The sequence below is a fragment of the Mobula birostris genome, chromosome 11, assembly GCF_030028105.1.
Source record: "Mobula birostris isolate sMobBir1 chromosome 11, sMobBir1.hap1, whole genome shotgun sequence".
Taxonomy (NCBI): Eukaryota; Metazoa; Chordata; class Chondrichthyes; order Myliobatiformes; family Myliobatidae; genus Mobula; species Mobula birostris.
This window is the reverse complement of record NC_092380.1, coordinates 20,524,781-20,548,477: the sequence shown is the minus strand read 5'-3', so window position 1 is coordinate 20,548,477 and position 23,697 is coordinate 20,524,781. Positions and strand designations below refer to the sequence as shown.

Sequence of the window (23,697 nt, the reverse complement as noted above, 5' to 3'; positions counted from 1 at the left end):
AAAAAGACAAAGGACGGAGAAATTGGAGAGCTCTAAGAGAGAGGTTGAGCATCACTCATCCTCTGAGCACCTGTCTTCCTCGGAGGAGGAGGGCGGTGGGGGTGGCAAGAAACACCGACATAGGAAGAGGCGGGTTAATCGGGCAGAGGAGAGTCAGGGGAAGAGTGAAGGTCTGCTAGCCGCCCCCCAGTCGCAGGAGGGGGGGATCAGCAGTGTCTCTCAGCTCCGGGAATCCGGGAGCAGTAATACTTCTGGTGATCTGCAGCCAGCTGGAGGGGCGCCCCCGGAGGTTCCATTTGGTGCCGAACCGGTGGCGCCCCTCCCTGGCGGGGAGTACCAGCAGTACCTGAACCCTCAGCAGGTGGAAGACTTCACCAAGACTGTGGGTATGAGGCCTCCAGACGGGGAAGAAGAGAACGAGGATTTATAAAAGGTGATGGACCTTAAACTGGCGTCCTTAAACGTTCGCAGCGTGAAGAGTACTGGGCGTTGTGTCAGCGCGCTTCGGTACTTGAACACCGTGAACTCCGACGTGACCTTCCTGCAGGAGTGCGGTCTGCCGCACCTCAGGAGTTATCGACGGTGGTCACGGTGGTGGTCCCAGGGTTTGTCGGTGTGGTCGGGGGGCAACGATAGTCGCGCTTCCGGCCTGGGGATTCTGCTGCGGGGAGGCAACTTCTCAATCACCCAAGTTAAAGAGGTGGTTGCGGGGCGCCTCCTGGTAGCAGACGTCAAATACCGGGGCACTCCGCTCCGGCTGGTCAATGTGTACGCCTCCCCCGTGCGGGGCGAGCGGCTGGCCGTCTTCGAGCAGCTCCCACAGCTGCTGGTGACGCCCCAGCCGGTCGTTCTGGCTGGAGACTTCAACTGCACCATTGATGCGGCTAGAGGACCCGGCAGGCTGGACAGTACCTCTGGACTCCTGAGGGAAACGGTGAAGACAGCCGCAAACCACCTGGACACGATCGGATGGCTCAGCCCGCTCCCGGATCGACTTCCTCTTCCTGTCTGAGTCCCTCACGGTCAGGTCCACCGATGTCACGCCAGTGTTCTTCTCTGACCACTGCCTTCTGAGAGCCACCTGTCGCTTACGGGAGGACCAGAAGGCAGGCAGGTGGACGTGGAAGCTGAATGTTAAGCTGCTGACCCCAGAGAACATCGAGGAACTAGAGAAGGAGTACACAGGGTGGAGAACCTTGAAACCCTTCTTTGATTCCCCGGTTCACTGGTGGGAAGCTGCCAAGGAGAACATTAGGAGGTTCTTCATTTGCAAGGGTATCCAGAAGGCAACGCAGGAGCAGAGGGAACTGCATAAACTCCAGACAGAGTTGCAGCAACTTCTCCTTCTGCAGTCGAAGGGGGTGGATGTCAGGGAGGAACTGCGAGAGGTGATGGGCCAGCAAGCCCAGCACCTCGCCGCCGAATCCTCCAAGATCATCTTCCGATCAAGGGTCCGAACCGTGGAGCAGGACGAGACGTGCTCACGCTTCTTCTTCCAAAAGGTGCACAGGGGGAGCTCTGTGATCCACAACCTTAAGGAAGAGGACGGCTCAGTCGCGACCTCGCAGACCGACATACTGAGTATCTGCAAGTCCTTCTATGCCGGCTTGTACGATGAAAAGGCCACAGAATCCACAGCCTCCCGCAACTTCCTGTCGTCTATCAGGCAGGTCTTACATGACGGCAAGCGGGAGAGTCTGGATCAGCCACTGATCCTGGACGAGCTGACAGGCTCCATCCGTTGCTTTGGGTCGGGTAAGACTCCCGGAAGCGACGGCTTACCGGCTGAGTTGTACTCGGCTCTGTGGAACTGGATGGGCCCAGACCTGCTGGAAGTGTACAACGCTATGCTTCTGGCGGGTAGCATGTCTGAGTCCATGAGGAAGGGCATCATCACCCTCATCTACAAGCAGAAGGGGGAAAGGGAGGACATTAGGAATTGGAGACCAATCTCTCTCCTGAATGTGGATTACAAGATCCTGTCCAAGGCTATTGCCAACAGGGTCAGGTCTGCTCTGGGACAGGTGATCCACCCGGACCAAACCTGTGCTGTACCGGGCAGGAAGATCTCAGACAGCCTCGCGCTGCTGAGGGACACCATCGCCTATGTGCAGGACAGGGGGGTGGACGCCTGCGTGGTCAGCTTGGACCAGGAGAAAGCCTTCGACAGGATATCGCACACGTACATGGCGGACGTGTTCTCCAAAATGGGATTTGGGGAGGGAATCCGGAATTGGATCAGACTGCTCTACGTAGTCATCCGTAGTGCAGTCCAGGTCAACGGGTGGGAAACAGACAGCTTCCCCATCAGGTCTGGAGTCAGGCAGGGCTGTCCCCTCTCCCGTCTTGTTTGTCTGCTGTATAGAGCCCTTTGCCGAGGCCATCAGGAGGGATGAGGGCATAAGAGGGGTGACGCTGCTAGGCAGTGGAGGGACCCAAGTGAAAACCTCCCTGTACATGGACGACGTCACCGTCTTCTGCTTTGATCCGAGGTCAGTTCGCAGGCTGATCAGCATCTGCGAACAGTTCGAGCTAGCGACGGGGGCCAGGCTCAACCGCACGAAGAGCGAAGCCATGCTCTTCGGCAACTGGCCAGACCGATCCAGCACCCCCTTCACCATCAGGTCTGACCACATGAAGGTGTTGGGGATCTGGTTCGGAGGGGCCGAGGCGTGCAACAGGAACTGGCGAGAGCGGACTGCCAAGGTGAAACAGAAACTGGGACTGTGGGGAGCGCGCTCCCTGTCGATAACGGGCAAGAACCTGGTCATCAGGTGTGAGGTGCTCTCAGGGCTGCTGTACTTGGCGCAGGTCTGGCCCGTCCCCCGCTCCTACAGCTCGGAAATCACCCGGGCTGTCTTCAGATTCGTCTGGGGATCCAAGGTGGAGCGGGTGAGACGGACCGCCATGCACAAGTCCCTGGACAATGGGGGCAAGAACGTCCGCAATGTCGCCCTCACCCTGATGGCCAGCTTCGTGTGTGGCTGCATCAGGTTGTGCGTGGATCCCAGATACGTGGGCACCAAGTACCACCATGTGCCCAGGTTCTACCTGTCGCCCTGGCTACGAAGGATGGGTCTGGCCCCACTCCCGTGCAACGCCCCCGTCAGCTGGTCGTTGCCCCCTTACCTGTCCTTCGTAGAAAAATTCTTCAAGACCAACGCATTTGACCACAAGGCCATCAGGCAGTGGTCGGCACGAAGTGTCCTGCAGGCACTGCAGGAGAAGGACGTGATGGACACAGTGGGGTGGTTCCCTGAGCAGACCGTCCAGTTCATCTGGCAAAATTCCTCATCGCCAGATCTCACCAACGGGCACCAAGACCTCGCCTGGCTGGCGGTGACAGGGGCCCTCCCAGTCAGATCCCTCCTGTACTCCCGGAACATTTCCTCCACACCCCACTGCCCACGGGAGGACTGTAATGGGGTGGAGTCGGTGGCTCACCTCTTTGCACACTGTGGGTTCGCAAAGAAGGTGTGGAAGAGAATGGAAGGGACAGTACTAAGATTCATGCCCAGCAGCTGCGTTACCGAGGACTCCGTGATCTACGGGCTGTTCCCGGGGACGCACACGGAGACCAACATCCGGTGCTGCTGGCAGATCATCAATTCGGTGAAAGACGCTCTTTGGTCGGCCCGAAACTTGATGGTCTGCCAGCTGACGGAGATGTCCGTGACTGAATGCTGCCGACTGGCACACTCTCGTCTGCAGGAGTACGTTCTGAGGGATGCACTCAAACTTGGTGCAGCCACCGCGAAGGCCCGGTGGGGAAGGACCACAGTTTAACGTTCATCACCCGGAGGAGGGGGAGAGGTTGGGTGGGGAGGAGACCTACCCTCATCAGCGGTGTGGACAGATAATCAACATGGTGCCCAAGGAGTGGGTGGAATTGTTAATTTGGGAAAGTATTAGAGCCACTGCCTGCCTTTATTGTTGAAAATTTTGATTGTTATTAAGTCTTAACTCTTGACCAAGGGTTGAGAGTAAACGCATCATTTACTTTAAACATCTTTCATCTATAAATGAACAGAGTCAACGCAAAATTTTATTGTTAATAACTGTATTGAATAAGGACTCACAGTCAACGAATGGTTTTCTTTTCCTGTATGTAATTATTTTTATTTTGTAATATTTCTGAATAAAGTATTTTTGGAAAAAAAGAAAAAAAAATCTGTTCTTATCAGTTTAATATCTGATACGTCCCTTATCTGGGGACCATATATTAAATTGATTTTTGGAACAGGGAGATGGAATAGGGGCTTGCTCCGTCCACTCCACGTCCTCCCAGTCAGAGCCCTCCTGTACGCCCGGAATGTCGTCTCCGCACCCCACTACCCACGGGAGGACTGCAGTGAGGAGGAGTCTGTGACCCACCTCTTTGCACACTGCCAGTTCGCAAAGAGGGTGTGGAGGAGGATGGATGGGCTTGTGTCACGTTTTATCCCCAGCAGCTGCGTAACAGAGGACTCTCTGATCTACGGGTTGTTCCCGGGGACGCACACGGAGACCACCATCTGGTGCTGCTGGCAGATCATCAACTCCGTGAAAGACTCTCTTTGGTTGGCCAGAAACTTGATGTTCTGCCAGCACATGGAGATGTCCGTGGGAGAATGCTGCCGACTGGCACACTCTCGGCTGCAGGAGTACATGCTGAGGGACGCACTGAAACTCGGTGCAGCCACCGCAAGGGCCCGGTGGGGAAGGACCACAGTATAGGTTTCTCCACCCGTAGGGAGTGGGAGGGGTCGGTGGGCGATGAGTATACCCCTCAACAATGAGATGCTAAGCTGAACTACTGGAGTGCCACGTGGGTGGCTATTAATACGGATATTTTACTGATTATAATGGAAACGTATGTAAAGGAGGAGAAGTTATTGAATGGTTTATTGTATATATTTATTTTTGAATAAAGTATATTTTGAAATAAAAAAAAAATCTGTTCTTATCAGTTTAATATCTGATACGTCCCTTATCTGGGGACCATATATTAAATTGATTTTTGGAACAGGGAGATGGAATAGGGGCTTGCTCCGTCCACTCCACGCATCGACCTGGTATTGCAGTGCCTCTGGGAACGGTGCACTCCCCTTCTGGGGAATTTCAAAGTAGCAAAGAAAAGAAAAACGACGAAAGCTCCATCAGGCGGCGGCGGCGGCACAGCAGCACAGACAAGCATGCACGCACATGGAGAGAGAGGAGAGCTGCTTGCTCTACACCTCTCCTGTGTCTGTGTCTGTCTGTCGATACAGCTCACTCACTCACTCACTCACGCAATGTGCAGACAACTCAACAACAGCACGGGCATCATATCTGGGCCGTTTGGCTAAGATCAAGTGCACATCCGGGCTGCAACCAGATCAGGTGCTGCAGGCAAGGCAGCAACTTCATGAGAGATGCCCCTTGGCATTCATTCCTGAAGCAAACTGCTCAACCGGCACACTCATTCTGATGCCTGCTCACTCGGCTGCTGCCTGCACCAAGCACAGAAGCAGAGTGAAGTGGAGCAGGTCGAAAGGCCTTTTCTGTCCCGCCACACTCGCTCCACTTCTCAGGGTCAGGCTTCTCAGCTGCTCCTTGAAGCCAACGGAGGACGCGACGGACGGACGGACGGACGGGCGGGCGGGCGAACGAACGATTGATATCGAGTCACTGGCTCTGCTGCAATTTCACCAGCAGCCAGCCTGTCGGACAGGCAGGCTCGTTCAAGTGTGCCAGCAGCCAGGGCACGCGGACGGGAGGGAGGAAGGAAGGAAGGAAGGAAGGGAGGCATCCGATGGAGCCCGGCTACAGAGCAACGGGGCGCCGCCGCCAGCACAATAGGGCCTGGTGCTCCTGCACCCTGCATCCTCCCCGCCTGCACCAGACTGCCAAGACTGCTGCTCTCCTGCCCAGACAGACAGACCAGCTACAAGCATCACCACCTAGCCATAGCATCAGCAAAACTCTGCCTCCCTGCCCTGGCCTGGCCTCCTCTGCCCGACCCGACTCAAAAACAACCATTGTGATGCGTCTGCCTGCCCCAACCCCATAGCCCCGCCCACCGTTCAAGGTAAGGCAGAGGCACAACCCCCCACTGCACCCACTCAGACCTCCCCAATATACATTGGCAGTGCAGTGCATCTCTAGCCTCGCTCAGAATCACGTCCCAAACCCCAAGATCACTCAAACGTCTCATGCTTACACCTACCTACTCGGCGTCCAGCTTTGGCGCACGTCTCCACAATTGCCACATCCGTCCACGTGCCCCTGCTTCACGCACAGCACTGTGCCTCCCTCCGGCAGGCATTTCGCCGATCCGTTTCCTGTTTCACAACCAAGGCATAATCAGTACCCCTTTCCTTCCACGGCGCGCACACGCGCCCACCCACTCCACCACTGAGCCATGCCGGCCAAAAACGCACCTGCAGAGCAGTGGGGCACAGGGCCGCCGTCAGCCCGCGACACATTTCCCTCCTGCCGTGCCCTCCCTCCTGTTTCTACATCCGTGCACCCACCCCGCTGCAAAACCAGTCAGTCTGCTCAGGCGTCAGCACAGAGGCATAATGAAGGGCCTCGGCCCTTCTCCCTTTACTGCCCTCTGTACAGCTTGGCAGATCCCTCAGCACTCCGTGTGCACGTGTGTCTGTGACTCTGTGTGTGTGTGTGTGAGAGAGAGAGATTGAGTGAGTGAGTGAGTGAGTGAGTGAGTGAGAGAGAGACAGACAGACCCTGCCAGATCCCTCAGCATTCCATGTGTGTTTGTGTCGGTGGGTGAGAGAGACAGAGACAGAGAGACAGACAGACAGACACACACACACACACACACACACACACACACACACACACCCACCCACCCACCTCCACACACCCCCGTGTGCACGTGTGTCTGTGACTCTGTGTGTGTGTGAGATTGAGTGAGAGAGAGAGACAGACCCTGCCAGATCCCTCAGCATTCCATGTGTGTTTGTGTCGGTGGGTGAGAGAGACAGAGACAGAGACAGAGAGACAGACAGACAGACAGACACACACACACACACACACACACACACACACACACACCCACCCACCTCCACACACCCCCGTGTGCACGTGTGTCTGTGACTCTGTGTGTGTGTGAGATTGAGTGAGAGAGAGAGACAGACCCTGCCAGATCCCTCAGCATTCCATGTGTGTTTGTGTCGGTGGGTGAGAGAGACAGAGACAGAGACAGACACAGAGAGACAGACACACACACACACACAAACACACACACACACCCACCCCCACACACCCCCGTGTGCACGTGTGTCTGTGACTCTGTGTGTGTGTGAGATTGAGTGAGTGAGAGAGAGAGAGAGACAGACCCTGCCAGATCCCTCAGCATTCCATGTGTGTTTGTGTCGGTGGGTGAGAGAGACAGAGACAGACACAGAGAGACAGACAGACACACACACACACCCACCCACCCCCATCCACCCTGGTAAAAAAAGGTGGTGGGGGAGCAGGGGAGAAGACACTGTGTCCAATGATAGCCTGTGCAGACGCAAAGTCTACAGCTTCTGTGAGATGAAACAAACTCAAGCCACTCAACAATTGTAATTCCACACACATCAAAATAAAGGCACAGAGGTGTGAATGGCTGCACTTCAGCCTTCGGCTTGGAGAGCACACCCATTGTTTCTCCTCAGGCACACCTGTAGCTGACATCTTCCTATTCCCAAGCTTGCCAGGAGGCTTTTCTGCCCGCGGACTTTGGCCACGTCCACAAACCTCGTAACCGGTCTTGAGCGGCGCACGTGGCCTCTGCCTTTGTCGCCCGGCGCAGTCCCATCCGCTCGCTCCCTCCCGGAGAGGGCAGAGCCTCCGAAGGAGACCGTTCAGCTGGATGCGCCAGCCAGCTGGGGCACGCAAAGCCGAGAGGCGCGCTCTCTTTGCCGAGTGCAGGGACGCCCTTGAAGGGCCGAGCGGCCTGCTCCCACTCCCCCTGCAGACTTTTGTGCAGACAGGACAGCGTGACCAGCCTCCCACGACCAGGAGAGCAGTGCAAGTTGAGCCAGCCTCTGAGACCGACCTGGGAGCCAGCCGAGGAAGCCGGCAGCCTTGACGTAGGCAGTGTGCCAGTGACGTAGGCGCCCGTAGGTACGGCCCCACTCCCAGATGATTGGTGGATCACTGGCAGCTTTACATAGCCTCTGACAAGTTGCACTCAGGACGGACCAGGTAGGCAACAGCTGTCCAGCACACCCACCGATCCCAGACAACCTAGGGGAGAGCTGCCAGCGGGCCAGGGCAGCAAGGTCTTTGCCAGGCCTCCTGCTTCAATCTAAACACCAGAGGCTAGGCAGGATGTAGCCGACTCAAGAGGTCGCCTGCATCGCTTCTCGGCCTTTTGGCTAAGATCAAGTGTAGTATCTGATCTACCAGCACATGGAGATGTCCGTGGGAGAATGCTGCCGACTGGCACACTCTCGGCTGCAGGAGTACGTGCTGAGGGACGCACTGAAACTCGGTGCAGCCACCGCAAGGGCCCGGTGGGGAAGGACCACAGTATAGGTTTCTCCACCCGTGGGAGTGGGAGGGGTCGGTGGGTGGGGAGTATACCCCTCAACAATGAGATGCTAAGCTGAACTACTGGAGTGCCACGTGGGTGGCTATAAACACGGGTATTTTACTGAGTATAATGGAAACGTATGTAAAGGATGAAAAGTTATTGAATGGTTTACTGTATATATTTATTTTTGAATAAAGTATATTTTGAAATAAAAAAAATCTGTTCTTATCAGTTTAATATCTGATACGTCCCTTATCTGGGGACCATATATTAAATTGATTTTTGGAACAGGGAGATGGAATAGGGGCTTGCTCCGTCCACTCCACGCATCGACCCGGTATTGCAGTGCCTCTGGGAACGGTGCACTCCCCTTCTGGGGAATTTCAAAGTAGCAAAGAAAAGAAAAACGACGAAAGCTCCATCAGGCGGCGGCGGCGGCACAGCAGCACAGACAAGCATGCACGCACATGGAGAGAGAGGAGAGCTGCTTGCTCTACACCTCTCCTGTGTCTGTGTCTGTCTGTCGATACAGCTCACTCACTCACTCACGCAATGTGCAGACAACTCAACAACAGCACGGGCATCATATCTGGGCCGTTTGGCTAAGATCAAGTGCACATCCGGGCTGCAACCAGATCAGGTGCTGCAGGCAAGGCAGCAACTTCATGAGAGATGCCCCTTGGCATTCATTCCTGAAGCAAACTGCTCAACCGGCGCACTCATTCTGATGCCTGCTCACTCGGCTGCTGCCTGCATCAAGCACAGAAGCAGAGTGAAGTGGAGCAGGCCGAAAGACCTTTTCTGTCCCGCCACACTCGCTCCACTTCTCAGGCTCAGGCTTCTCAGCTGCTCCTTGAAGCCAACGGAGGACGCGACGGACGGACGGACGGATGGACGGGCGGGCGAAGGAAGGAAGGAAGGAAGGAAGGAAGGAACGAACGAAGGAAGGAAGGAAGGAACGAACGCAGCAAGGAAGGAAGGAACGAAGGAAGGAAGGAAGGAAGGAAGGAAGGAAGGAACGAACGATATCGAGTCACTGGCTCTGCTGCAATTTCACCAGCAGCCAGCCAGCCTGTCGGACAGGCAGGCTCGTTCAAGTGTGCCAGCAGCCAGGGCACGCGGACGGGAGGGAGGAAGGAAGGAAGGAAGGAAGGAAGGAAGGAAGGGAGGGAGGCATCCGATGGAGCCCGGCTACAGAGCAACGGGGCGCCGCCGCCGCCGGCACAACAGGGCCCGGTGCTCCTGCACCCTGCATCCTCCCCGCCTGCACCAGACTGCCAAGACTGCTGCTCTCCTGCCCAGACAGACAGACCAGCTACAAGCATCACCACCTAGCCATAGCATCAGCAAAACTCTGCCTACCTGCCCTGCCCTGGCCTGGCCTGGCCTCCTGGCCTCCTCTGATGCGTCTGCCTGCCCCAGCCCCAAAGCCCCGCCCACCGTTCAAGGTAAGGCAGAGGCACAACCCCCCACTCCACCCACTCAGACCTCCCCAATATACATCGGCAGTGCAGTGCATCTCTAGCCTCGCTCAGAATCACGTCCCAAACCCCAAGATCACTCAAACGTCTCATGCTTACACCTACCTACTCGGCGTCCAGCTTTGGCGCACGTCTCCACAATTGCCACATCCGTCCACGTGCCCCTGCTTCACGCACAGCACTGTGCCTCCCTCCGGCAGGCATTTCGCCGATCCGTTTCCTGTTTCACAACCAAGGCATAATCAGTACCCCTTTCCTTCCACGGCGCGCACACGCGCCCACCCACTCCACCACTGAGCCATGCCGGCCAAAAACGCACCTGCAGAGCAGTGGGGCACAGGGCCGCCGTCAGCCCGCGACACATTTCCCTCCTGCCGTGCCCTCCCTCCTGTTTCTACATCCGTGCACCCACCCCGCTGCAAAACCAGTCAGTCTGCTCAGGCGTCAGCACAGAGGCATAATGAAGGGCCTCGGCCCTTCTCCCTTTACTGCCCTCTGTACAGCTTGGCAGATCCCTCAGCACTCCGTGTGCACGTGTGTCTGTGACTCTGTGTGTGTGTGTGTGTGTGAGAGAGAGAGATTGAGTGAGTGAGTGAGTGAGTGAGTGAGTGAGAGAGAGAGAGACAGACCCTGCCAGATCCCTCAGCATTCCATGTGTGTTTGTGTCGGTGGGTGAGAGAGACAGAGACAGAGACAGAGAGACAGACAGACACACACACACACACACACACACCCACCCACCTCCACACACCCCCGTGTGCACGTGTGTCTGTGACTCTGTGTGTGTGTGAGATTGAGTGAGAGAGAGAGACAGACCCTGCCAGATCCCTCAGCATTCCATGTGTGTTTGTGTCGGTGGGTGAGAGAGACAGAGACAGAGACAGACACAGAGAGACAGACACACACACACACACAAACACACACACACACCCACCCCCACACACCCCCGTGTGCACGTGTGTCTGTGACTCTGTGTGTGTGTGAGATTGAGTGAGTGAGAGAGAGAGACAGACCGACCCTGCCAGATCCCTCAGCATTCCATGTGTGTTTGTGTCGGTGGGTGAGAGAGACAGAGACAGACACAGAGAGACAGACAGACACACACACACACCCACCCACCCCCATCCACCCTGGTAAAAAAAGGTGGTGGGGGAGCAGGGGAGAAGACACCACTGTGTCCAATGATAGCCTGTGCAGACGCAAAGTCTACAGCTTCTGTGAGATGAAACAAACTCAAGCCACTCAACAATTGTAATTCCACACACATCAAAATAAAGGCACAGAGGTGTGAATGGCTGCACTTCAGCCTTCGGCTTGGAGAGCACACCCATTGTTTCTCCTCAGGCACACCTGTAGCTGACATCTTCCTATTCCCAAGCTTGCCAGGAGGCTTTTCTGCCCGCGGACTTTGGCCACGTCCACAAACCTCGTAACCGGTCTTGAGCGGCGCACGTGGCCTCTGCCTTTGTCGCCCGGTGCAGTCCCATCCGCTCGCTCCCTCCCGGAGAGGGCAGAGCCTCCGAAGGAGACCGTTCAGCTGGATGCGCCAGCCAGCTGGGGCACGCAAAGCCGAGAGGCGCGCTCTCTTTGCCGAGTGCAGGGACGCCCTTGAAGGGCCGAGCGGCCTGCTCCCACTCCCCCTGCAGACTTTTGTGCAGACAGGACAGCGTGACCAGCCTCCCACGACCAGGAGAGCAGTGCAAGTTGAGCCAGCCTCTGAGACCGACCTGGGAGCCAGCCGAGGAAGCCGGCAGCCTTGACGTAGGCAGTGTGCCAGTGACGTAGGCGCCCGTAGGTACGGCCCCACTCCCAGATGATTGGTGGATCACTGGCAGCTTTACATAGCCTCTGACAAGTTGCACTCAGGACGGACCAGGTAGGCAACAGCTGTCCAGCACACCCACCGATCCCAGACAACCTAGGGGAGAGCTGCCAGCGGGCCAGGGCAGCAAGGTCTTTGCCAGGCCTCCTGCTTCAATCTAAACACCAGAGGCTAGGCAGGATGTAGCCGACTCAAGAGGCCGCCTGCATCGCTTCTCGGCCTTTTGGCTAAGATCAAGTGTAGTATCAGGATATCGCACACGTACATGGCGGACGTGCTCTCCAAAATGGGATTTGGGGAGGGAATCCGGAATTGGATCAGACTGCTCTACACAGACATCCGTAGTGCAGTCCAGGTCAACGGGTGGGAAACAGACAGCTTCCCCATCAGGTCTGGAGTCAGGCAGGGCTGCCCCCTCTCCCCTGTCTTGTTTGTCTGCTGCATAGAACCCTTTGTGGAAGCCATCAGGAGGGATGAGGGCATAAGGGGGGTGACGCTGCCAGGCAGTGGAGGGACCCAAGTGAAAACCTCCCTGTACATGGACGACGTCACCGTCTTCTGCTCTGATCCGAGGTCAGTTCGCAGGTTGATTGGCACCTGCGAACAGTTCGAGCTAGCGTCGGGGGCCAGGGTCAACCGCACGAAGAGCGAAGCCATGCTCTTTGGCAACTGGCCCGACCGATCCAGCGTCCCCTTCACCATCAGGTCTGACCACGTGAGGGTGTTGGGGATCTGGTTCGGAGGGGCTGAGGCGTGCAACAAGAACTGGCAGGAGCGGACTGCCAAGGTGAAACAGAAACTGGGACTGTGGGGAGGGCGCTCCCTGTCGATAACGGGCAAGAACCTGGTCATCAGGTGTGAGGTGCTCTCAGGGCTGCTGTACTTGGCGCAGGTCTGGCCCGTCCCCCACTCCTACAGCTCGGAAATCACCCGGGCTGTCTTCAGATTCGTCTGGGGATCCAAGATGGAGCGGGTGAGACGGACCGCCATGCACAAGTCCCTGGACAACGGGGGCAAGAACGTCCCCAATGTCGCCCTCACCCTGATGGCCAGCTTCGTATGTGGCTGCATCAGGTTGTGTGTAGAGCCCAGGTATGTGGGCACCAAGTACCACTATGTGCCCAGGTTCTACTTGTCGCCCTGGCTGCGAAGGATGGGTCTGGCCCCACTCCCGCGCAACGCCCCAGTCAGCTGGTCGTTGCCGGCATACCTATCCCACGTAGCAAAGTTCTTCCAGGAGAACGCCTTTGACCACAAGGCCATCAGGCAGTGGTCGGCACGAAGTGTCCTGCAGGCACTGCAGGAGAAGGACGTGATGGACACAGTGGGGTGGTTCCCTGAGCAGACTGTCCAGTTCATCTGGCAAAATGCCTCATCGCCAGATCTCACCAACAGGCACCAAGACCTCGCCTGGCTGGCGGTGAGAGGGGCCCTCCCAGTCAGAGCCCTCCTGTACGCCCGGAACGTCGTCTCCGCACCCCACTGCCCACGGGAGGACTGCAGTGAGGAGGAGTCTGTGACCCACCTCTTTGCACACTGCCAGTTCGCAAAGAGGGTGTGGAGGAGGATGGACGGGCTAGTGTCACGTTTCATCCCCAGCAGCTGCGTGACAGAGGACTCTCTGATCTACGGGCTGTTCCCGGGGACGCACACGGAGACCAACATCCGGTGCTGCTGGCAGATCATCAACTCGGTGAAGGACGCTCTTTGGTCAGCCCGAAACTTGATCATCTACCAGCACATGGAGATGTCCGTGGGAGAATGCTGCCGACTGGCACACTCTCGGCTGCAGGAGTACGTGCTGAGGGACGCACTGAAACTTGGTGCAGCCACCGCAAGGGCCCGGTGGGGAAGGACCACAGTATAGGTTTCTCCACCCGTGGGAGTGGGAGGGGTCGGTGGGTGGGGAGTATACCCCTCAACAATGAGATGCAAAGCTGAACTACTGGAGTGCCACGTGGGTGGCTATAAACACGGGTATTTTACTGAGTATAATGGAAACGTATGTAAAGGATGAAAAGTTATTGAATGGTTTATTGTATATATTTATTTTTGAATAAAGTATATTTTGAAATAAAAAAAAAAAAAAAAAAAAATCTGTTCTTATCAGTTTAATATCTGATACGTCCCTTATCTGGGGACCATATATTAAATTGATTTTTGGAACAGGGAGATGGAATAGGGGCTTGCTCCGTCCACTCCACGCATCGACCCGGTATTGCAGTGCCTCTGGGAACGGTGCACTCCCCTTCTGGGGAATTTCAAAGTAGCAAAGAAAAGAAAAACGACGAAAGCTCCATCAGGCGGCGGCGGCGGCACAGCAGCACAGACAAGCATGCACGCACATGGAGAGAGAGGAGAGCTGCTTGCTCTACACCTCTCCTGTGTCTGTGTCTGTCTGTCGATACAGCTCACTCACTCACTCACTCACGCAATGTGCAGACAACTCAACAACAGCACGGGCATCATATCTGGGCCGTTTGGCTAAGATCAAGTGCACATCCGGGCTGCAACCAGATCAGGTGCTGCAGGCAAGGCAGCAACTTCATGAGAGATGCCCCTTGGCATTCATTCCTGAAGCAAACTGCTCAACCGGCGCACTCATTCTGATGCCTGCTCACTCGACTGCTGCCTGCACCAAGCACAGAAGCAGAGTGAAGTGGAGCAGGCCGAAAGACCTTTTCTGTCCCGCCACACTCGCTCCACTTCTCAGCTGCTCCTTGAAGCCAACGGAGGACGCGACGGACGGACGGACGGATGGACGGGCGGGCGAAGGAAGGAAGGAAGGAACGAACGAAGGAAGGAAGGAAGGAACGAAGGAAGGAAGGAAGGAAGGAAGGAAGGAAGGAACGAACGATATCGAGTCACTGGCTCTGCTGCAATTTCACCAGCAGCCAGCCAGCCTGTCGGACAGGCAGGCTCGTTCAAGTGTGCCAGCAGCCAGGGCACGCGGACGGGAGGGAGGAAGGAAGGAAGGAAGGAAGGAAGGAAGGAAGGAAGGAAGGAAGGGAGGGAGGCATCCGATGGAGCCCGGCTACAGAGCAACGGGGCGCCGCCGCCGCCGGCACAACAGGGCCCGGTGCTCCTGCACCCTGCATCCTCCCCGCCTGCACCAGACTGCCAAGACTGCTGCTCTCCTGCCCAGACAGACAGACCAGCTACAAGCATCACCACCTAGCCATAGCATCAGCAAAACTCTGCCTACCTGCCCTGCCCTGGCCTGGCCTGGCCTCCTGGCCTCCTCTGATGCGTCTGCCTGCCCCAGCCCCAAAGCCCCGCCCACCGTTCAAGGTAAGGCAGAGGCACAACCCCCCACTCCACCCACTCAGACCTCCCCAATATACATCGGCAGTGCAGTGCATCTCTAGCCTCGCTCAGAATCACGTCCCAAACCCCAAGATCACTCAAACGTCTCATGCTTACACCTACCTACTCGGCGTCCAGCTTTGGCGCACGTCTCCACAATTGCCACATCCGTCCACGTGCCCCTGCTTCACGCACAGCACTGTGCCTCCCTCCGGCAGGCATTTCGCCGATCCGTTTCCTGTTTCACAACCAAGGCATAATCAGTACCCCTTTCCTTCCACGGCGCGCACACGCGCCCACCCACTCCACCACTGAGCCATGCCGGCCAAAAACGCACCTGCAGAGCAGTGGGGCACAGGGCCGCCGTCAGCCCGCGACACATTTCCCTCCTGCCGTGCCCTCCCTCCTGTTTCTACATCCGTGCACCCACCCCGCTGCAAAACCAGTCAGTCTGCTCAGGCGTCAGCACAGAGGCATAATGAAGGGCCTCGGCCCTTCTCCCTTTACTGCCCTCTGTACAGCTTGGCAGATCCCTCAGCACTCCGTGTGCACGTGTGTCTGCGACTCTGTGTGTGAGATTGAGTGAGTGAGTGAGAGAGAGATAGGGGGAGAGACAGAGAGAGACCCCTCAGCATTCCGTGTGTGTCTGTGTGGGTGACAGAAAGAGAGACCTGCGGAATGCCTATCACCTGGTCAGGATAAGGGAGGAAGATGAGTGGAAGACAGCTTTTAACAACCCCCTCGGTCATTTCAAATATCTGGTCATGCCATTCGGTATCACCAGTGCCCCTGCCCTCTTCCAAGCCCTGGTAAACGATGTCCTTAGGGACCTTATTAACCGTTTCATTTTTGTTTATTTGGACATGATCCTCATCTTCTCCCATGGTCTTCAGGAACACACCCACCATATCCATCAGGTTCTTTCTTCAGAGGCTTTTGGAGAACAAAGTATTCGTTAAGGCAGAGGAGGTCAAGTTTCATGCCCATTCTGTAAGTTTCCAGGGGTACATCGTCAAGAGCGCAAAAGATCCGGGCGGTGGCAGAGTGGCCAAAACCCACTACGCTCAAACAATTCTAGCGATTTCTGGGGTTTGCAATCTTCTACTGTCGCTTCATCAGGAATTAGAGCCCGGTGGCAGCGCCCCTTACTCAACTCACCTCTCCTGCGACCCCTTTTCATTACACCCCTGAAACGGACTCAGCCTTCTCGGAGCTGAAGAGGCATTTCACCTCCGCTCCCATCCTGGTCCAACCTGACCCCTCTCGCCAATTCAATGTGGAAGTCGACGCCTCCAACTCTGGGGTGGGAATGGTCCTCCACCAACGCTCCATCCCAGACCAAAAGCTCTATCCCTGCGCCTTCTTCTCTCACCGTCTATCCCCCCACCAAGTGAAATGACGTTGGCAACCGGGAGTTGCTGGCTATCAAACTCTCCTTGGAGGAGTGGAGGCACTGGCTGGAGGGAGCTGAACATCCATTCATTGTCTGGACGGCCCATAAGAACCTGGCGTACATCCAAACCGCTAGACGCCTTAATTCCCGCCAAGCCTGTTGGGCATTACTTTTTGGGTGTTTCAAGTTCACCCTCACCTATCGTCCTGGTTCCAAGAATGGGAAGCCAGATGCTATCTCTCGTTAATATGTTTCTGAGGAGGGCCTTCCCAACCCCGATACCATCCTGTGTTGTGGCCGCCCTCACCTGGGAGATTGAATTCCAGTGCCCAACTATCGGCCTGCTGAGAAGGTTTGGCTCTCTTGAAAAGGCATCCCCCTCAAGAATGAACCCAAGAAACTCGTCCCCCCATTACCTCAGACCATTCGAAATTGAGAGTATCATTAACCCCTCGGTGGTCAAGCTCAAACTGCCCAGATGCATGCGCGTACATCCCGCGTTCCACGTCTCCCAACTGAAACCTGTGTGTCAGCCCTTCGTGCCCTCCTGCTGAACCTCCTCCACCCGGGTCATTGATGACTACACAACTTACACTGTCCGGTGAATACCGGATGTGCGCCGCCGAGGCAGGGGTCTCCAGTACCTGGTCGATTGGGAGGGATACGGTCCTGAGGAGCACACTTGGATTCCCTGATCCTTCATCTTGGACCCTTCCCTCATCCGAGATTTACATCGAGACAATCCGGACAAGCCTGGTGGTTCACCTGGAGGGGGGAGGGGTAATGTCACGGTTGCGACCATTAATTCCTCATTTTCTCCTAATTTCCTTTGGTGGCAGCACACCTGGTTTTCATCAAGACCTGCAATGTAAGAACCCCGGCTTTGCACCCACTTGTTGCCTGAACATTGGTTTTGCCTGTGTGGTAAATAATGTTTCCCAGCTGCATGGATTGTGACTTCTAAGTTTTGCTTCAGCAGCGAGATTTACCTACGAAACTCAAGTCTCTTCGTGTCAACATAACTTTTCTAAGTTCTACTCCACTTCTGAGGTTTACCTGTGAAACTCAGTCTCTCCGTGTCAAGATAAGTATTCTGCATTCCTTCAGCACCGAGGTTTACCTGTGTAGCTCCGTCTCTCCGTGCTAAGAAAAGTTTTGTCTGCCGCTTTCCTTCCTGCGCTCTCTGTCAAGGTAGGTTCTGCCTGCCTCCAGCTTTCCTGCACTCACTCCTGTTTGCCGTTTGCTCACGCCGGCGTCTGCCTCCTAACTCAATCTCCGTGCCTGTATCCTGCGTGTGGGCGGCCCCTTGAGTCACCTACATCCTGCCTAGCCTCTGGTGTTTAGATTGAAGCAGGAGGCCTGGCAAAGACCTTGCTGCCCTGGCCCGCTGGCAGCTCTCCCCTAGGTTGTCTGGGATCGGTGGGTGTGCTGGACAGCTGTTGCCTACCTGGTCCGTCCTGAGTGCAACTTGTCAGAGGCTATGTAAAGCTGCTAGTGATCCACCAATCATCTGGGAGTGGGGCCGTACCTACGGGCGCCTACGTCACTGGCACACTGCCTACGTCAAGGCTGCCGGCTTCCTCGGCCGGCTCCCAGGTCAGTCTCAGAGGCTGGCTCAACTTGCACTGCTCTCCTGGTCGTGGGAGGCTGGACACGCTGTCCTGTCTGCACGAAAGTCTGCAGGGGGAGTGGGAGCAGGCCGCTCGGCCCTTCAAGGACGTCCCTGCACTCGGCAAAGAGAGCGCGCCTCTCGGCTTTGCGCGCCCTAACTGGCTGGCGCATCCAGCTGAACGGTCTCCTTCGGAGGCTCTGCCCTCTCCGGGAGGGAGCGAGCGGATGGGACTGCACCGGGCGACAAAGGCAGAGGCCACGTGCGCCGCTCAAGACCGGTTATGAGGGTTGTGGACGTGGCCAAAGTCCGCGGGCGGAAAAGCCTCCTGGCAAGTTTGGGAATAGGAAGATGTCAGCTACAGGTGTGCCTGAGGAGAAACAATGGGTGTGCTCTCCAAGCCGAAGGCTGAAGTGCAGCCATTCACACCTCTGTGCCTTTATTTTGATGTGTGTGGAATTACAATTGTTGAGTGGCTTGAGTTTGTTTCATCTCACAGAAGCTGTCGACTTTGCGTCTGCACAGGCTATCATTGGACACAGAGTCTTCTCCCCTGCTCCCCACCACCTTTTTTTTTACCAGGGTGGATGGGGGTGTGTGGGGGTGTGTGTATGTGTGTGTCTCTCTCTCTCTCCCTCTCTCTGTCTCTCACTCACCCACCCACACAGACACACACAGGGAATGCTGAGGGGTCTCTCTCTCTCCCTATCTCTCTCTCACTCACTCTCTCACTCTCGCTATCACTCACTCACACACACAGTCACGGACATACGTGCACACAGAGTGCTGAGGGATCTGCCAAGCTCTGGTCACATGTACAGAGGGCAGTAAAGGGTGAAGGGCCGAGGCCCTTCATTATGCCTCTGTGCTGACGCCTGAGCAGACTGACTGGTTTTGCAGCGGGGTGGGTGCACGGATGTAGAAACAGGAGGGAGGGCACAGCAGGAGGGAAATGTGTCGCGGGCTGACGGCGGCCCTGTGCCCCACTGCTCTGCAGGTGCGTTTTTGGCTGGCATGGCTCGGTGGTGGAGTGGGCGGGCGCGTGTGCGCGCTGTGGAAGGAAAGGGGTACTGATTATGCCTTGGTTGTGAAACAGGAAATGGATCGGCGAAATGCCTGCCGGAGGGAGGCACAGTGCTGTGCGTGAAGCAGGGGCACGTGGATGGATGTGACAATTGTGGAGACGTGCGCCAAAGCTGAACTCCGAGGAGGTATGTGTAAGCATGAAACATTTGAGTGAGTGAGTGAGTGAGTGACTTTGGAGTTTAGGACATGATTTTGAGCGAGGCTAGAAATGCACTTCATTGCCCATGTATATTTGGGAGGTCTGAGTGGGTGGAGTGGGGGGTTGTGCCTCTGCCTTGCCTTGAACGGTGGGTGGGGCTTTGGGGCTGGGGCAGGCAGACGCATCACAATGGAGATGTTCGAGCCGAGGGAGGGAGAGCTTCAGCTTCAGCAGCTGCTCCCGGGCTGGACTGAGGAGGCCAGGCCAGAGCAGGAAGGCAGAGTTTTGCTGATGGTTTGGATAGGTGGTGATGTTTGTACCTGGTCTGTCTGTCTGGTCAGCTCAGGAGAGCAGCAGTCTGGCAGTTTGGTGCAGGCAAGGAGGATGCAGGGTGCAGGAACACCGGGCCCTGTTGTGCTGGTGGCGCCCCGTTGCTCTGTAGCCGGGCTTCCATCTCTGGCTCGATCGTCCTCTCTTGGCTTCTTTGTAAGGAAGGAGCAGTTGAGAAGCCTGAGCCTGAGAAGTGGAGCGAGTGTGGCGGGACAGAAAAGGTCTTTCGGCCTGCTCCACTTCACTCTGCTTCTGTGCTTGGTGCAGGCAGCAGCCGAGTGAGCAGGCATCAGAATGAGTGTGCCGGTTGAGCAGTTTGCTTCAGGAATGAATGCCAAGGGGCATCTCTCATGAAGTTGCTGCCTTGCCTGCAGCACCTGATCTGGTTGCAGCCCGGATGTGCACTTGATCTTAGCCAAACGGCCCAGATATGATGCCCGTGCTGTTGTTGAGTTGTCTGCACATTGCGTGAGTGAGTGAGTGAGTGAGTGAGCTGTATCGACAGACAGACACAGACACAGGAGAGGTGTAGAGCAAGCAGCTCTCCTCTCTCTCCATGTGCGTGCATGCTTGTCTGTGCTGCTGTGCCGCCGCCGCCTGATGGAGCTTTCGTCGTTTTTCTTTTCTTTGTTACTTTGAAATTCCCCAGAAGGGGAGTGCACCGTTCCCAGAGGCACTGCAATACCGGGTCGATGCGTGGAGTGGACGGAGCAAGCCCCTATTCCATCTCCCTGTTCCAAAAATCAATTTAATATATGGTCCCCAGATAAGGGACATATCAGATACATACTGATAAGAACAGATTTTTTATTTCAAAATATACTTTATTCAAAAATAAATATATACAATAAACCATTCAATAACTTTTCATCCTTTACATACGTTTCCATTATACTCAGTAAAATATCCGTATTTATAGCCACCCACGTGGCACTCCAGTAGTTCAGCTTAGCATCTCATTGTTGAGGGGTATACTCCCCGCCCACCGACCCCTCCCACTCCCACGGGTGGAGAAACCTATACTGTGGTCCTTCCCCACCGGGCCCTTGCGGTAGCTGCACCGAGTTTCAGTGCGTCCCTCAGCACGTACTCCTGCAGCTGAGAGTGTGCCAGTCGGCAGCATTCTCCCACGGACATCTCCATGTGCTGGTAGATCATCAAGTTTCGGGCCGACCAAAGAACATCTTTCACCGAGTTGATGATCTGCCAGCAGCACCGGATGTTGGTCTCCGTGTGCGTCCCCGGGAACAGCCCGTAGATCAGAGAGTCCTCTGTTACGCAGCTGCTGGGGATAAAACGTGACACTAGCCCGTCCATCCTCCTCCACACCCTCTTTGCGAACTGGCAGTGTGCAAAGAGGTGGGTCACAGACTCCTCCTCACCGCAGTCCTCCCGTGGGCAGTGGGGTGCGGAGAGGACGTTCCGGGCGTACAGGAGGGCTCTGACTGGGAGGGCCCCTCTCACCGCCAGCCAGGCGAGGTCTTGGTGCCTGTTGGTGAGATCTGGCGATGAGGCATTTTGCCAGATGAACTGGACAGTCTGCTCAGGGAACCACCCCACTGTGTCCATCACGTCCTTCTCCTGCAGTGCCTGCAGGACACTTCGTGCCGACCACTGCCTGATGGCCCTGTGGTCAAAGGCGTTCTCCTGGAAGAACTTTGCTACGTAGGACAGGTATGCTGACAATGACCAGCTGACTGGGGCGTTGCGCGGGAGTGGGGCCAGACCCATCCTTCGTAGCCAGGGCGACAGGTAGAACCTGGGCACATAGTGGTACTTGGTGCCCACATGCCTGGGTTCTACATACAACATGATGCAGCCACATACGAAGCTGGCCATCAGGCTGAGAGCGACATTCGGGACGTTCTTGCCCCCGTTGTCCAGGGACTTGTGCATGTCGGTCGGTCTCACCCGCTCCATCTTGGATCTCCAGACGAATCTGAAGACAGCCCGGGTGATTTCCGAGCTGTAGGAGCGGGGCACGGGCCAGACCTGCGCCAAGTACAGCAGCCCTGAGAGCACCTCACACCTGATGACCAGGTTCTTGCCCGTTATCGACAGGGAGCGCCCTCCCCACAGTCCCAGTTTCTGTTTCACCTTGGTAGTCCGCTCCTGCCAGTTCCTGTTGCACGCCTCAGCCCCTCCGAACCAGATCCCCAACACCTTCATGTGGTCGGGCCAGTTGCCGAAGAGCATGGCTTCGCTCTTTGTGCGGTTGACCCTGGCCCCCGACGCTAGCTCGAACTGTTCGCAGGTGCCAATCAACCTGCGAACTGACCTCGGATCAGAGCAGAAGACGGTGACTTCGTCCATATACAGGGAGGTTTTCACTTGGGTCCCTCCACTGCCTGGCAGCGTCACCCCTCTTATGCCCCCATCCCTCCTGATGGCTTCCGCAAAGGGGTCTATGCAGCAGACAAACAAGACAGGGGAGAGGGGACAGCCCTGCCTGACTCCAGACCTGATGGGGAAGCTGTCTGTTTCCCAACCGTTGACCTCGACTGCACTACGGATGTCTGTGTAGAGCAGTCTAATCCAATTCCGGATTGCTTCCCCAAATCCCATTTTGGAGAGCACGTCCGCCATGTACGTGTGCGATATCCTGTCGAAGGCTTTCTCCTGGTCCAAGCTGACCAGGCAAGCGTCCACCCCCCTGTCCTGCACGTAGGCGATGGTGTCCCTCAGCAGTGTGAGGCTGTCTGAGATCTTCCTGTCCAGTCCAGCACAGGTTTGGTCCGGGTGAATCACCTGTCCCAGAGCAGACTTGCCCTGTTGGCGATAGCCTTGGACAGGATCTTGTAATCCACATTCAGGAGAGAGATGGGTCTCCAATTTCTAATGTCCTCCCTTACCCCCTTCTGCTTGTAGATGAGGGTGATGATGCCCTTCCTCATGGACTCAGACATACTGCCGACCAGAAGCATAGCGTTGTACACTTCCAGCAGGTCTGGACCCATCCAGTTCCACAGAGCCGAGTACAACTCAGCCGGTAAGCCGTCGCTGCCGGGAGTCTTACCCGACCTGAAGGAACGGATGGAGCCTGTCAGCTCATCCAGGGTCAGTGGCTGATCCAGACTCTCCCGCTTACCGTCGTCTAAGACCTGCCTGATAGACGACAGGAAGTTGCGGGAGGTGTGGATTCTGTGGCCTTTTCGTCGTATAAGCCGGCATAGAAGAACTTGCAGATCCTCAGTATGTCGGTCTGCGAGGACGCGACTGAGCCGTCCTCTTCCTTAAGGCTGTAGATCACAGAGCTCCCCCTGTGCACCTTTTGGAAGAAGAAGCGTGAGCACGTCTCGTCCTGCTCCACGGTTTGGACCCTTGATCGGAAGATGATTTTGGAGGATTCGGCGGCAAGGTGCTGGACTTGCCGGCCTTTCACCTCTCGCAATTCCTCCCTGACATCCACCCCCTTCGACTGCAGAAGGAGAAGTTGCTGCAACTCTGTCTGGAGTTTACGCAGTTCCGTCTGCTCCTGCCTTGCTTTCTGGATCCCCTTGCAGATGAAGAACCTCCTAATGTTCTCCTTGCTGGCTTCCCACCAGTGAACCAGGGAATCAAAGAAGGCTTTCAAGGTTCTCCAACCTGTGGACTCCCTCTCTAGTTCCTCAATGTTCTCTGGGGTCAGCAGCTTTACGTTCAGCTTCCAAGTCCCCCTGCCTGCCTTCTGGTCCTCCCGTAAGTGACAGGTGGCACGCAGAAGAGAGTGGTCAGAGAAGAACACCGGTGTGACGTCGGTGGACCTGACCGTGAGGGACTCAGACAGGAAGAGGAAGTTGATCCGGGAGCAGGCTGAGCCGTCCGATCGTGTCCAGGTGGCTTGCGGCTGTGCTCCACCTGTGGAGGTGCCAAAGGTGTCGTGCAGCTTGGGTGTCTTCACCATTTCCCTCAGGAGTCTAGTGGTACTGTCCAGCCTGCCGTCGGCACTGCCGGGTCCTCCAGCCGCATCAATGGTGCAGTTGAAGTCTCCGGCCAGAACGACCAGCTGGGACGTCACCAGCAGCTGTGGGAGCTGCTCGAAG

At 56.2% G+C, this 23,697-nt stretch overlaps 4 non-coding genes and 3 pseudogenes across 4 annotated transcripts; 6 read left to right on the top strand and 1 right to left on the bottom strand.

Moving 5' to 3' along the window:
• Window positions 1-4,111: 4,111 nt before the first annotated feature.
• LOC140205611 (U2 spliceosomal RNA) lies at window positions 4,112-4,302 on the top strand. The gene has a single exon (XR_011887889.1). It is a non-coding gene; the product is annotated as a U2 spliceosomal RNA (small nuclear RNA).
• Window positions 4,303-4,894: 592 nt separating this feature from the next.
• Window positions 4,895-5,088, top strand: LOC140205593 (U2 spliceosomal RNA). The gene has a single exon (XR_011887883.1). It is a non-coding gene; the product is annotated as a U2 spliceosomal RNA (small nuclear RNA).
• A 3,243-nt stretch (window positions 5,089-8,331) lies between these two features.
• Window positions 8,332-8,427, top strand: LOC140205619 (U2 spliceosomal RNA; annotated as a pseudogene).
• Window positions 8,428-8,688: 261 nt separating this feature from the next.
• LOC140205591 (U2 spliceosomal RNA) lies at window positions 8,689-8,880 on the top strand. Its single transcript, XR_011887881.1, has one exon. It is a non-coding gene; the product is annotated as a U2 spliceosomal RNA (small nuclear RNA).
• Window positions 8,881-12,019: 3,139 nt separating this feature from the next.
• Window positions 12,020-12,172, top strand: LOC140205620 (U2 spliceosomal RNA; annotated as a pseudogene).
• A 1,682-nt stretch (window positions 12,173-13,854) lies between these two features.
• Window positions 13,855-14,061, top strand: LOC140205605 (U2 spliceosomal RNA; annotated as a pseudogene).
• Window positions 14,062-20,326: 6,265 nt separating this feature from the next.
• On the bottom strand, window positions 20,327-20,515 carry LOC140205610 (U2 spliceosomal RNA). Its single transcript, XR_011887888.1, has one exon. It is a non-coding gene; the product is annotated as a U2 spliceosomal RNA (small nuclear RNA).
• Window positions 20,516-23,697: the final 3,182 nt, after the last annotated feature.